Source organism: Miniopterus natalensis, chromosome X (assembly GCF_054644295.1).
Source record: "Miniopterus natalensis isolate mMinNat1 chromosome X, mMinNat1.hap1, whole genome shotgun sequence".
NCBI lineage: Eukaryota > Metazoa > Chordata > Mammalia > Chiroptera > Miniopteridae > Miniopterus > Miniopterus natalensis.
Genome location: NC_142103.1, coordinates 84,199,980 through 84,213,249, shown reverse-complemented (window position 1 = coordinate 84,213,249; position 13,270 = coordinate 84,199,980). Strand labels below are relative to the sequence as shown.

Sequence of the window (13,270 nt, the reverse complement as noted above, 5' to 3'; positions counted from 1 at the left end):
GCGAAGAAGAGCCGGGCGCGCGCGCAGCCCCCGGGAAGCACGCGGGCCTGGGCCTGGCCGCCGGCGCCAGGGCGCATGCGCGGGCCTGCCGCCCGCCGGGCTCCGGGTCCTGGGCGCGGCTCTGGGCCAGCGCGCGAGGCCCCGACGGACGCTCTGCACACGGCCCGCGCCCGCCGCCGCCCGGCGCGCCGCTTGCGTCAGGCCCGCGGGGGCCGCGGCTGCCATCTTGCCGCTGCGGCAGCGCCTCTGCCGGCCGGGCCGGGAAGCCGGGAGGGGGCGGCCGATCGCCGGGCGCCATGGCGTCGGCGCGCCTGCGGGTGGCGGTGGTCTGCTCCAGCAACCAGAACCGCAGCATGGAGGCCCACCGGCTGCTCAGCAGGAAGGGCTTCGCCGTGAGCTCCTTCGGGACGGCGGAGCGCGTGAAGCTGCCGGGGCCCGCGCTGGACAAGCCCAACGTGTACGACTTCGGCACCACGTACGACGAGATGTACAGCGACCTCGTGAGCAAAGACCGCGACCTGTACACGAGGAACGGCGTGCTGCACATGCTGAGGAGCAACAGGCGGATCAAGCCGGGCCCCGAGCACTTCCGCAGCTGCACGGACGAGTTCGACCTGATCCTCACGTGCGACGAGAAGGTGTACGACGACGTGGTGCGGGAGCTGACCGCGCGGGAGCAGGAGAGCTGCCGGCTGGTGCACGTGGTCAACGTGGACATCAAGGACACCTACGAGGAGGCCCGGCTGGGCGCCATCCTCTTCTCCGAGCTCTGCCAGTGCGTGCAGCTCATGGACGACGTGGACAGCGAGCTGGGGGAGCTGCTGCTGGAGTTCGAGGAGCAGAGCGGCCAGACCTTCCTGCACACCGTCTGCTTCTACTGACCGCGGCCGGGCCTCGCGCAGCGCCCGGCGCCGCCTCCCGTTGAGGCGCTTTCCGTCCCGAAGCCTCGCCGGACTCCGGCGGCTTCCCCGCTGGGCAGCGGCGCCCGAAGAAACCTGACGCACGAATGCCGGTTAACAGCGATCAGTTTTTTATCCCACTTTCGCTTACAAGTGGGATAGGGTTTATGAAGTTCTTTTCTTTAACCAAAAAGAAATAAATGGTTTATAGTACATTTCCTCCCAGTATATCTGCCTTTCATTCCGCAGTTGTCCTGTAAGCGTGCTGCTAGTTTAGGGAAAAGTCAGAGCGGGTGGGGCCCAGACCCTTGCGACGCTGCCGACCCACAGGACTGTCTCGGGTGACTGCAGGCTTTGGGCTGCCCCCTCCGAGGAGAGGACACTGTGAGGGCCGAGTGGGGACCCGGAGGGCAAGGTGTGGTGCGATGGGACGCATGCGTGGAGTGAAGTGTAGGAAGGATGCCTGCAGCGCTCCCCTTCCCTCCCTCCCTTATTTTCCGAGCTTTATGCCTGTTGAGTTGTATAGTCTCATTTGGTGTCAACAGGCGGGCGGGGCCATGACATCCAATGCGTGGGGTGACTACCCCTCCTCAGTTCCTGACGGCCTGCACCTGAGTGTTCACTTGCTCTTGTGTCAGGGAAGCAGAAACCCTGAGTGCGCCTGACATCTCCAACTGGGAAAAGGCCAGCCTGTGGGGTGCAGCTCTTACGCCTTCTGCAAGGGCTGCTGCCAGCAAGGAATGACTCCAAGGGGTAAGAACTGTCCCCTGCAGAGACACGTCTGTTCCTGCCTTAGCTATGGATGTGAGAATGTTAGGGGGACACTACAGTGGCTCCTCCCAGCTGTTTCGGGATCTGGGATGGTATCTTCTGAGAGCTGCACATTTTCCACGGCTCCAGGTATTGAGCTTTTAACGATGAGATTTGAGTCTAACAAATGGAACGCATAGCAGTGTGTGTTGCGATCACAGGAGATATGTTTTTCTCTAATTATTAAGTTCCACGGGAAAGATGAGGGGTAAAAAATGGAATAGGGTACAGTCAATGAATCATGTCCATGTAGCTCTATTCTGATGCTTTCTGAATGTATTGCTGCTAAGAAAAATTGCACAGGTGCTGTTTTTATGGATTTTCCACAACAGGGACTAGGATTGCTCTTGGAATATGTAGGATGCCAGAAAGTTTCCCTTTGTTCTCTGCAGAGCTGCACTGTGTGTGCGCGGCTCTCCAGGGCATACAAAAGCCTTACGTGGAAGCTTAGTATAGTATTTCCTTTTTTAACCTACGACAGAAGAGGTTTGAGGAAACTAGCTTTGTTGGTGACCCAGGGAACACAGGTAGCTCTGCGTTTCTGAAAACAGGATTTGGTCTTCCATCTCTTCATTTTTAATAGCTACCTTGGAGAAACCACTTCCTGGAGGACAATTATGCCATTTGTAGAGCACTTGATTGTTTACAGGGCATCCTCACACGTGTTTTGAGCCCCACAAAGGAGTTATTGTTCTACTTATAATACAAAACTGAGGCTCAGGCTTTTTTTATTCTTTTATCTTTATTGTTGAAAGTATTACAGATGTCCCCTTTTCCCCTGCCATTGATCCCCTTTACCCTGCATCCGCCCCCACCCCCACCCCCCAGGCCTCCACACTATTCTCTGTGTCCATAGGTTATACATATATACATATAAGTTCTTTGAACTCATAGACTTAAAGAAATTTCCAGCGAGTGGGAAAGCAGACAACAAATACAAATCTTACTCTAAATCATATGTCTTTTTCCCAGTAGCAGCTTGTGACTCTCACAACAAGTGAAGAATAAAATCCGAAATTTGGAGCAAGAGGTTTCCATAGAATGTGCCAGTCCTGCTCACACTGCCATTTGGATGCCAAGACAAATTAGGCAGTCACTCACATTTTTGCCTTAAAGCAGTGGTTCTCAAGGTGTGGTCCCTGGACCAGCAGCTGTATCAGCATCACCGGGGAGCTTGTTAGAAACACAGACTCTCAGGCCCCAACCCAGAGCTACTGGAGGAGAACAGAAATCTGTGCTGTGAACCAGTGATGCAGGTGATCCTGAAGCCTGCTGCTGTTTGAGAAACACTGATTAGAAGGTAAATCTCACAAAGTTCCTCTCCCACTCCCTTACCCCACAATTGAACCTTAGTTTGAAACCTTTTCTGATACATAATAAGCATTTCCTTCGTCAGGAAGGTTTTCTCTATAATGGTGAGTGAGAAACAAGCACAAATGCAGTGGAGTTTGGAAGGGTGAGGAGGGTGAGGGAAAAAATTATTGGTTGAGAGCACAGAGTTATTCTGAAAGGCTCTTGGGAGCCTCAGGTCTTGGGACTTCAGAGTTGAGAAGAGAAAACACAGAAAGCAAATGAAGAAACAGCTGAATTTTTACTTTATAAATGTACACTTTCCAATTGTGTCTAAGACTAGTTCTATCCACAATCAGTTACTTTTCCTGAAATGCTATTGTCATTTTAAATGGATAATTCCAGCCCATTGGTTCAGCGAATCAATTGATACCATCTACTAAGTTTAAAAATAAAAGGAAACATTGTAAGCAACTCTCAGCAGAAATCGAGGAACAGGCCATTCCTGCTTTAAGTCTGGAAAGGAGCTGGGTAGTGCAAAAGTAATATGTGTTCGCCCGATGGAATGTGCCTGGGCCAGCTCCTAAGGAGCCTACAAATGTAGCCTGCAGGGGAACTCTGTGGGTTTGGGGGAACTAGTCACAGAGCACAAAGTAATGACAAAAGTTGATTGCTCCTCAGAAAGCCCAACTTGCACCGAGTGGACCCTCTTCATGAATGTTTTCCAGTCCTTGGTTTGTTTCATGAGTATTTGCCGCACAATTTAACAGTAACAACCAAAAAGTTTACTAGGGAGAAATCGCAAGGATGCTTTTTTTTGTCCATTTAAAAAAGTCAAGAGGAAAATGCTGTGTTCCTACATAGTAGTGAAAGTTCCTTTCCTATTGTTCACTTTTGTCCACATTTGGGCCAGTGCAGGTGAGCAACTTCCATGGAACTTGTCAGATGATAGGAAGTAGCCCTATTCTTGAATTTTAGGCTTCAGTCCTTTCTAGAGCAGGGAAGCCTAACTCATGATATTGTCATTTCATGTGCCCCCCCTTAATCTTGGCCATATATATGTATTTGTGACCCTGCACTTTGCACAAAACCCATATATATGTATTTGTGACCATGCACTTTGCACAAAACCAGTGTCCAGCCCATGTTTTCAGATTCATTGTTCGATGTTTCTCTGAAAGTCATTTTCCTACAGGCCATACTCATTTTTAACAGTTTTATTGAGATATCATTGACATAAAAGTTGTGTATATTTAAGGTGTGCTCTTGATGTTTTGATATACATACACATTATGAAATGACCACCACAATCAAACCTGTTAACTTACCCATTACCTCTCCACAGTTCCCATGGGTATATGCTAGGAAGATTTAAGAGCTATCCTCTTAGGAAATTACAAGTATACGAAACAGTATTGTTAACTGTCACCACCATTGCTGTACATTAGATCTCTAGAACAAGACAAGTAGTCAAACTATTTCTCAATCACATATTTTTAAAATTGTTTGTATATAGATCCTGGGAGGAAAAAAAATCTTAGATTTAATTGAGGAACAACAATAAAACCTCTGCTCTTTTGAACCTCATACCAGGCATCTATGACATTTTCTAGTACCCCCGTCATCCACCCTCCTCCTCATTCTGTCCAGTCACTGAGCCTTTTCCACCTGGATCCTCTGTCCATTTTCCATCCCAGCTCCTCCATTCTCCCTGATGATGTAAACGTCCTGATAAGTAGTACCTCCAGCCTCCAGTGCTCTAGCCTCCCACTGCCCTTGCAGGGCAGGCAGGCAGTGACTGACATAACAGACCCCCAGGGGCCACTAGGGGCCAGCTGCGGTGTAAAGAGGGAGGGATGCTTGTTTTACATAAATGCAGCCTGAAATTACATGAGGCCTTTGCTTATTTACATTTTTTTGTCCTGGAGCTGTCATGGCCCCTGGTCGATTGATATTAAGGATGTGTTTCCTCAGTCAGTGAGATTCTAGAAAATCAACTGCATGTCAGAAGATCAGCTTTTGCACCCAACAGTGGGCCCCCTTGTTCTGTGGTCCTACAACCAACTGGACTGTGCTGGGAAGCACATGGCATGGGGTCAGCACATAAGTGCTCTACCCAGGTTTTCTGATTCTGTTCCAGGTTGTCGTTTCTGTAGGGAAAGTGATTGAGAGTTGTTTATATGAATGTCATGACCGAACAGATCCCTGAAAACGATTTAACTCCCTGTAGTTTGTTTTTTACAGCTTGTTATTGCGAAGGTTGTCACCAAAGCCAGCTGTTGGACAGCAATCAACACAGGACTGTTGACACAACAGAGCGGAGGAGGGAGTGAAGGGGAGGAGGTTGTGTCCAGTCTGGCCAAAGTAACTTGGAGTCTTACACCAGCTACTAATTGAACACTGTAAGTGTCAAGCATAAGTTACATATTTTTCATTCTCCATCTCAAAGGTATGCGATCTTGTTTTGTCTATTTGTCAACGGTTAAAACTGAGGCAGAGAGAGAATAAATAGCTTGCCTGAAATGATGGGGCTTAGACCCCAATGTAGGAATGCCTAAGCCCCAAACTTACGGTTTTAACCACAGTGCTCTATTTCTGCTTCTCAAACCCCACGGTTCCATCCTGAACTCCCAAACCCCCAAGATCACTGAGAAATAATCTACATCTGATCCATCTTTGTATTACTCGCATTGCCTCACTTGATCTGTTATAGTAGGTGCTCAATATTTGATTGTAAAATGAATGAATACAATTTTATAAAACATCTGCATTAGGTCTTGATATTTGTAGGAGGCTTGCACACAAAATGAAAAAAAAAAATCTGTCAAAAATTTTTAAAAAATCTCTTTCCTTCTTGGTCAATAATATTTTAATAGGTGTAATGAAAAGAGAAATATTTAGTTCAGGGAAGGGTAACAGCTGAATGACAGGCTCACGTGCTGCAGCCCTGCCTGCATCTGCTGCCTCACTGTGACCTCATCATGGGCAGAGGGCACCCTCCCTGCCCCTTGACTTTCAGCTTCACCTGCCGACTTGCTCTGTCCTATGGCATGAGGGTGGAAGTGACTGAGAGTCAGTCACAAATCTAGACCCTACAAGGCCTCACGCATTTCTTCTTGCGCTCTTGCACCTTGAGTATTAGCGTGAGAAAAGCTTTCCCCAGCCTGGAACCCAAGTGAGACATGTGAAGCAGAGTTGGGTCAGCCAAGCCCACTCTACTTTATCCAACTCCCAGTTGTGTGACCCTTACCGTCCAATTACAGATACAGTGAAATAAAATTTTCTGTCAAAGCTACTGAGTGTGTATCAATATCTAATGAATACAGGAGGATACTCCCGTTGTTTCAGAGTTAAATACCAGGGACTCTAGGTCAGCAATATGCTATACTAATATAATAATTGCTCTGTCTCTCACCTTTTGATTCTTTAAATACAATTAAACTTCAGAGATGGCCCAGGCTCAGAAGCTAGGACAGAATCAGCCAAATGAACAACTATAGGCACTCCTCAAGAAGAGAAGAGAAGCCTCTTTTGTCAATCTGTCAAGAAGAAAAGTCTCCCTGGGCTAGTTCCTGAATGTAGCCATAAGTTCTGTATTAGCAAGTTGTATTTGGATGTTTATACGAAAATTTCCAATATTGTCTGCAATTTACTTTAAAATGTGGTTCGTGTAGTGTGTGTGTGTGTGTATGTGCGCTCGCACCCACGTGCTCATGCTAGTTTTCAATCTACACCATGGTATATACTGCTGGGCCTAGTTTATTTAGCATTTCAGAGTCTATATTCAGAAATTTTGGCTCTGCTGGTGTCCTTCCAATATCTTTATCTCTGAACACCAACAGATGGGTTGTTAATTAGTATAATATAAAGAATCATTTTAATTGCTTACTTGAGTGATTTCAGTATATGTGGATTGGCTAGGAATGATTTTATATTTCTGCCTTTGCAGGAATTGGATAAGAGATCCTGAGAAGCCAGGGTCCTGTACCTCTCAGACTGGTGCCCCAGATCTACGATTAGCTCTGTTTCTTGTATGTAACCACTTTTAGAGGAGTCTGAATAGTGTCATGTTGATCTTACATAGAAATGTAAAACAATGTTTACTGAAATGCCTGAAAGGACAAAGTTATGCCCACTTTCTCATAATTGTGGAATGTGCAACAGACTACTATCTATGACTTAAAACATGCCACTGGGTGGTGAGGTGCCAGAGGAGGAGACCTAGGGACCTTTTTCTATCTCTAACTGTTGGAGATTACCAGTATTTATCAAAACAGCCTAATAATGAGGTATACCAGATTGCCTTTGCTCAGTTTATAAATGTTTCTTAAAGAGAATGAGTTATAAGCTAATTGTAAGTGGAATAAATACATTAATAGGTGGCATGATCCCTTAATGAAATTCCTTTCAGCAAACATAAAAATATTGTTACATGTAATGTTAAAAATAAACAAAGCCAGAAACTAGTTAATGCCATAAAGGCAGAATTTTATTCACTAATAACTACTACAATAGGAGAGAGAACTCAGTGCCTGAACTTAGTTCCACTGAAACAAAAAGCGGGAGACTTTTTGAAGGCTGGAGTGTGCTAAAGGAAAGGCACAGAGGTCATTAAGAGGGGATTTGTTCCATGTGACTAGGCCACTTGGGTTTGCAAAATGATACTTATGTGGAAGAGAAACATACTTCTCATATCTTTATGAAAGGAGGCAGTGGTACAAGTTGGAAGAAGGGGCCCACTGAAGTGAGGACCCTACCCTCTCATGGGGCCAGACAAAGAAAAAGAGTAATCTCCCTGACTGTATACATTTCAAAGAAATGGCTCTCAGGCCTTTCAGGAGACAGTACTGAGTGGTGGAAGATTTATATCTCAAAAGGGCAGAGAAAGGATTTATAATTGCAAGCTTTCTAAAGTAACTACTCCAAGAGGAGGTTTAGGGGCCTATCTGCCTATCACCAGGTTTTAGCTGGAACAAAGAGTAAATTCTCCTGGCAGTTCTTGAGCTTTCTCAGGCAGACATTTTAAGGGGCTGGCTAAGATCATCCTAGGGACATGGCCTTAAGCTCTAGAAGCCATGCTAGAGTTTGGTCCAATCATTTAGTGCAGGGGTTCAAGTGGAGTTATATGCTGAAAGGTTGTTTTTTTTTTTTAATAGCAATTCTCAGTAACAATGAGAGTGAATCTCAGAAACATTATGTTGAGCTGTATATTTCATATTATGACATTTTATTGTATATATATGGTTTGACTCAATTAAAAAAATGACTAGTCATAAGAAAGATGTCAAGATAATGGGCAGACCCATGGCATGCTGGGAATTATTCTACCTCTTTAGAAGTATGATTCTTGTCCAGAAATTCTCTTTCTGTTCTATCAAATTCTTGAATCCAGGCTGCTACCTTCTCATTTTTCTGTTCCTGATTTCCCTTTTGAAACTCCCAGGAACCTGATTTCTTCATCTACATAGGAATGTATTTGCACTATGGGCAGCACCATTCACATGGATTAAAAAATGAAGCAAGGTCAACTGGCACATCCCTACATAACCACTCTGGAGCTGGATCAGACTGGGAAAGTGATTTAGCTAACGTCACATATATAGCTAGACACAGCACATGACTTAGAGCTAGAATTCTTTTTTCTTACAATATAATGTAGCATAAAATTTATGTACATGTTTGGACGTTCGGTAAGATAAACAGATTCCTTCAGTATCTCACAATATAAACTCAATTTATTTATCATGAGGAATAAATTTATTAAATGTTCTATTTTTTCAAGTAAATGAAAATTAAGGTAAACTCAGGCATTTTACATAGCCATATTTCTACTTTCAATTTTAAAATATTCAGTGTGTGAAAAATTGATTTAAATTATATCTGATCCATGGCTTTAACAGTGTAGCCAGCTCTCTCCAGGCTTAACCTTTATTTTTAGTACAACTTTTTTACTGTAATAATACTTTTTAAATGTTTTTTAAAATTGATTTCAGAGAGAGGACGAGAGAGGGAGAGAGAGATAGAAACGTCAATGATGAGAATCATTGATCTGCTGCCTCCTGCACGCCCCCTGCTGGGGATGGAGCCCACAACGGGGGCATGTGCCCCAGTGGAATTGAACCTTGACTCCCTGGTCCCTGGGTCGAAGCTCAAGCGCTGAGCCACACAGGCTGGGCTACCATAATAATACTTTTTTTTGAGCTTTATATCTCTTGAGTTTTTCTCCTTCAACATCTCTGTCATTAATTTTTAAGACAGGCCCCCACAGCCTCAGCCAGGGTCAAAGTGAACTGAATATTGATGTTAATCATGTGAGCTTTCTGAAGCCTAAAATCTGAAGGTCGGGTTGAGTTGCATGCCACCTAGATCAATATAGAATATCCAGAAGTGGGATATTTGGAGAGAGAAATAACACAGTGACATGATGCTTGATAGGCTGGATCTTCTGCTTTGAATTTCAAGTTCCTACAAATTAGCAGGTACCATAATTCAAATGCAATTCTTTTTTGAAAAGTGAAGTATATGAGATATGTTCTGTAGCACGCACCACATTCAGAGCTTTTTTTGGTATCCCTGGTCACATTGCTGCTTCTTAGGAAACCAAACATATTTAGATGCAAATAATCACTTCTAGTTTCTTGATATATTCTTCTGAATTGCCTGTTGGAAGGTGAAAGCTTTGAATAAATCCAGGAGAAAGAGTAGATGAAGGAAAGGAGAAGAGTGGACTATGATTGATTCATGGCTATGTTCTTTTGGGATGAGGAAAAGAGACACGTTACTCTGGCCACTGCAGCCTGGAAGCCTGGAATGATGTCCATACCATCTTTGGGACATCTGCCTTGTTCTGTTTCAGAGAACGTGCTTCTCAGTTTATTCTTCCCGGTGATGTTGTTAGTGAAAATTGAACCTTGAGCTTATTTCAGTGTCTTCTCTCTCTGCCTTACAGGGTGTTACCCTGGATACCACAAGAGGAAGTGGGCACCAATTACAAAGACCACACCCTGCCTGCTTCCATGAAGATGCTTAACCAGGAATCCATTTTAAGGAAAAGAGCAAGGGACAGGAGGAGTTGAGAGACTGAAATAATTTAATTCAAATGAGGCATGGACAATACTTAAAATCACTGCATAAATTATTTAAATCAGAAATCAGATAAGGTTAAATCAAATTATACACACAATATGTGCGTGTATGTGTGTGTATTCCATCACATAAGAAGCAGGTATGGCTTGGGCAAAGGCCAGCTTAATTACAAACTAAAAATAAAGATACTCCATTTCTCTACCTGTTCCATTTATTATGTAAAATTTGCAACCCAGCTTTATTTTCTATCTTGGAGTATTCTTTAATTACCTTCAAGTGCCTTTAATTACATCCCCTCTTAGATTGAAATCTCACAGTTTAGTTTCTAGAAAAATCAAAGGTACACAGTGTGTGTTCATTAATTAATATCTGAATGAATTACCAATTAAGATTAATTCTCTGGATTGCTTGAACATGAGAGGACAGTTTCAATTGCAATTTTAGTGTCATATGGAGTCAAACATGGTAGAAATACCTCTATATACTTCCTTTTATATGATGCATAATGAACACCTTTGGAGGAAAGGAAGGTCTCTACTCCTCTACATGACTCTACTATTAAAGAAAGGAGCATTGTCCCAAGGTGAAGGATATTTCCTCAGAGCCCTGGAGATGGGAACAAGTCAAAGAAGATAAAACACACAGACCCAGTGGTCAGAGAACCCTGATTTCACACGCAGACAGCCTATTGGAGTCCTGAGAGTGAGCAGCCATGCGGAGTTTCCATCTTTAAAAAAATTTTAAAAAAAGTATAATTGACATATAACAATATATTATTTTCTGATATACAACATAATGATTTGATATTTGTATATACTGAGATAAATAACAATATATTATTTTCAGGTATATAACAAAATGATTTGATATTTGTATATATTGAGATTATAATTATATTATTTTCAGGTATACAACAAAATGATTTGATATTTGTACATATTGAGATACATAACAATATATTATTTTCAGATCTACAACATAATGATTTGATATTTATATATATTGAGAAATAATCACCGCAATAAGTCTAGTTAACATCTGTCACAGTTACAAAGTTAAAAAAATTTTTTCTTGTGATGAGGACTTTTTAAGATTTACTCTTTCAGCAACTTTTAAATATGCAATACAATATTACTAACTATAGTCGCCATGTTGTACATTACATCCCCATGACTTGTTTATTTTATAACTGGAACTTTGTACCTTTTTGACCACCTTCACCCAATTCTCCTACCCCCCACCTCTGACAACCATCAGTCTGTTCTGTTTGTTTTAGATTCCACATATAAGTATGTAAGTGAGATCATATGATATTTGTCTTTCTCTGTGTGACTTATTTCACTTAGCGTAATACCCTCAAGGTCCATCCATGTTGTCACAAATGGCAAGATTTCTTTACTTTTAATAGCTGACAAATATTTGGAGCTTTCCTCTGCAATGAAGAACCACGCAAAGACACCCAACAGTACACCAAGCACTTACATTAGCTGTAGGCCTGTGAATGAATTAGGCTCTCAAGCTTGGCTGTGTTTGCATAAAACACCTGTGAAGGAAATGCTGACAAGAATGTAATCACATTGCTCTCCCTTCACACAATTACCAGGGGGGAAATTAAGTTTTAGCAAGAACATGGTGGCTGTAAGTTTTATTGTTTATTAAACATGCAATCAATCATCAGAAACTTTCTTAGGGATAATCCAAGAATATGTCAGGAAATTTTATTAATTGAAATTAATCTTGATGTATCTTTGCATGAGATTTGAAAGCAGGGATTATATTTTATTAAGGCATGAAAATGTGTGATTTATATGCACGAACTTAAGTTGGCTGAGCTCTTGAAGCAGGTCCCTTTCTTGTAAGAAGCTGAAGATCCTTTGACAATTTTCAAAGAGAATGGATCTTCCACCTAGATACTATGCTGTAGTTGATCTCTATAACTCTTGAGTGCTCACCTATTTAACTATTAGATTCTAACTTGTTGTCCTATAAATCACTATAAGGTAGACATGCTGAATAGGGAAAACTAATAATCCTTTTCAAATATCTGTCAGGACTCTACTACTTGATACATACTGCCTCTAGCTAGCTGAGCTAGACAGCACCATTAAGTGAGAAGAAAAACTAGGTATCTTGGGCAAAAGTGCTGATCAACTACAAGCTATTGAGTTTGACAACTTCAGTAGTCTACATCAAGGGGAAATTGTGGACCTATTGAATTGTACTGTGTTAAACAAATCAGGAGGCTTTTTATCAATCTTGAAAACAATTTTATATGATCTACCAGAAATGAAAGCAAAGCTGTACCAAAAGACTGTGCTATTGGCAAAATTGTCAAAACAGATTTTGATGAAATTAATATTTTAAGTCTATCTGTTGCAAAACATGGTTTGTTTGAGGTGAAAGGGTGCATATCATCCTAAGAGGTTTGCCAAAGAAATAATTAATTTCTCTATTTGACAAACAAATATTTTCAGGGTGCTGTTCTTTCTTTTAGAAACTGTCCCTTAATAAACCTTAATACAGTTTGTGAAGAATGTTTTTTTCAGAACGTGTAGAACAATTGCTCCATGCCTTTGTAGACTTTAGGATATCAGAAACCTGGAATACCATAGGGATCCATGTAATCTCTGCATTTTTAAAGTTGAAAAATGAAATAGAAGTTAAATGACCTGATGTATGTCATTAATTTGGTGGCAGAATCAACAGCTGAGAACAGGGAGCATTCATTGAGCACTTACTATGTGTTGGTTGCTCTTCTATGTGCTTTACATGCATTAATTTCTGTAGATGACAGAACCCTATAAGGCAGGTATTATCATCATTCTCATGGTGCAAATGAGGAAACTGAAGCAGAAAGAGTGAAAGTAATTTGCCCAAGGTCACATAACAGTGAGTGGCAAAACCAAGATTTAAACCCAGACAGTTTGGTTCTAGATTCTGTGTTCTAAAAAATCAAGCTATGTTGCCAACTAATTTTTTTTCCCATATTTTTATTTGAGGGGTTGAGACATTAACTTTTTAATCAGCTTTATTGAGGTAGATAATCTATATACAATAAAATTCATTCATTTTAAATGTGTGATTCAGTGAATTTTCACGAACACATGCAGTGAGTAACTACCACAGTGAAGCTATACAATTTTCCTTTACTTTTCAAAAATGCCCTTATGCCTTATCACAGTCAA

At 42.2% G+C, this 13,270-nt stretch overlaps 1 pseudogene; it reads left to right on the top strand.

The window, feature by feature from the left end:
- The first annotated feature begins 296 nt into the window (after positions 1 to 296).
- On the top strand, positions 297 to 881 carry LOC148090600 (RNA polymerase II subunit A C-terminal domain phosphatase SSU72 pseudogene; annotated as a pseudogene).
- Positions 882 to 13,270: the final 12,389 nt, after the last annotated feature.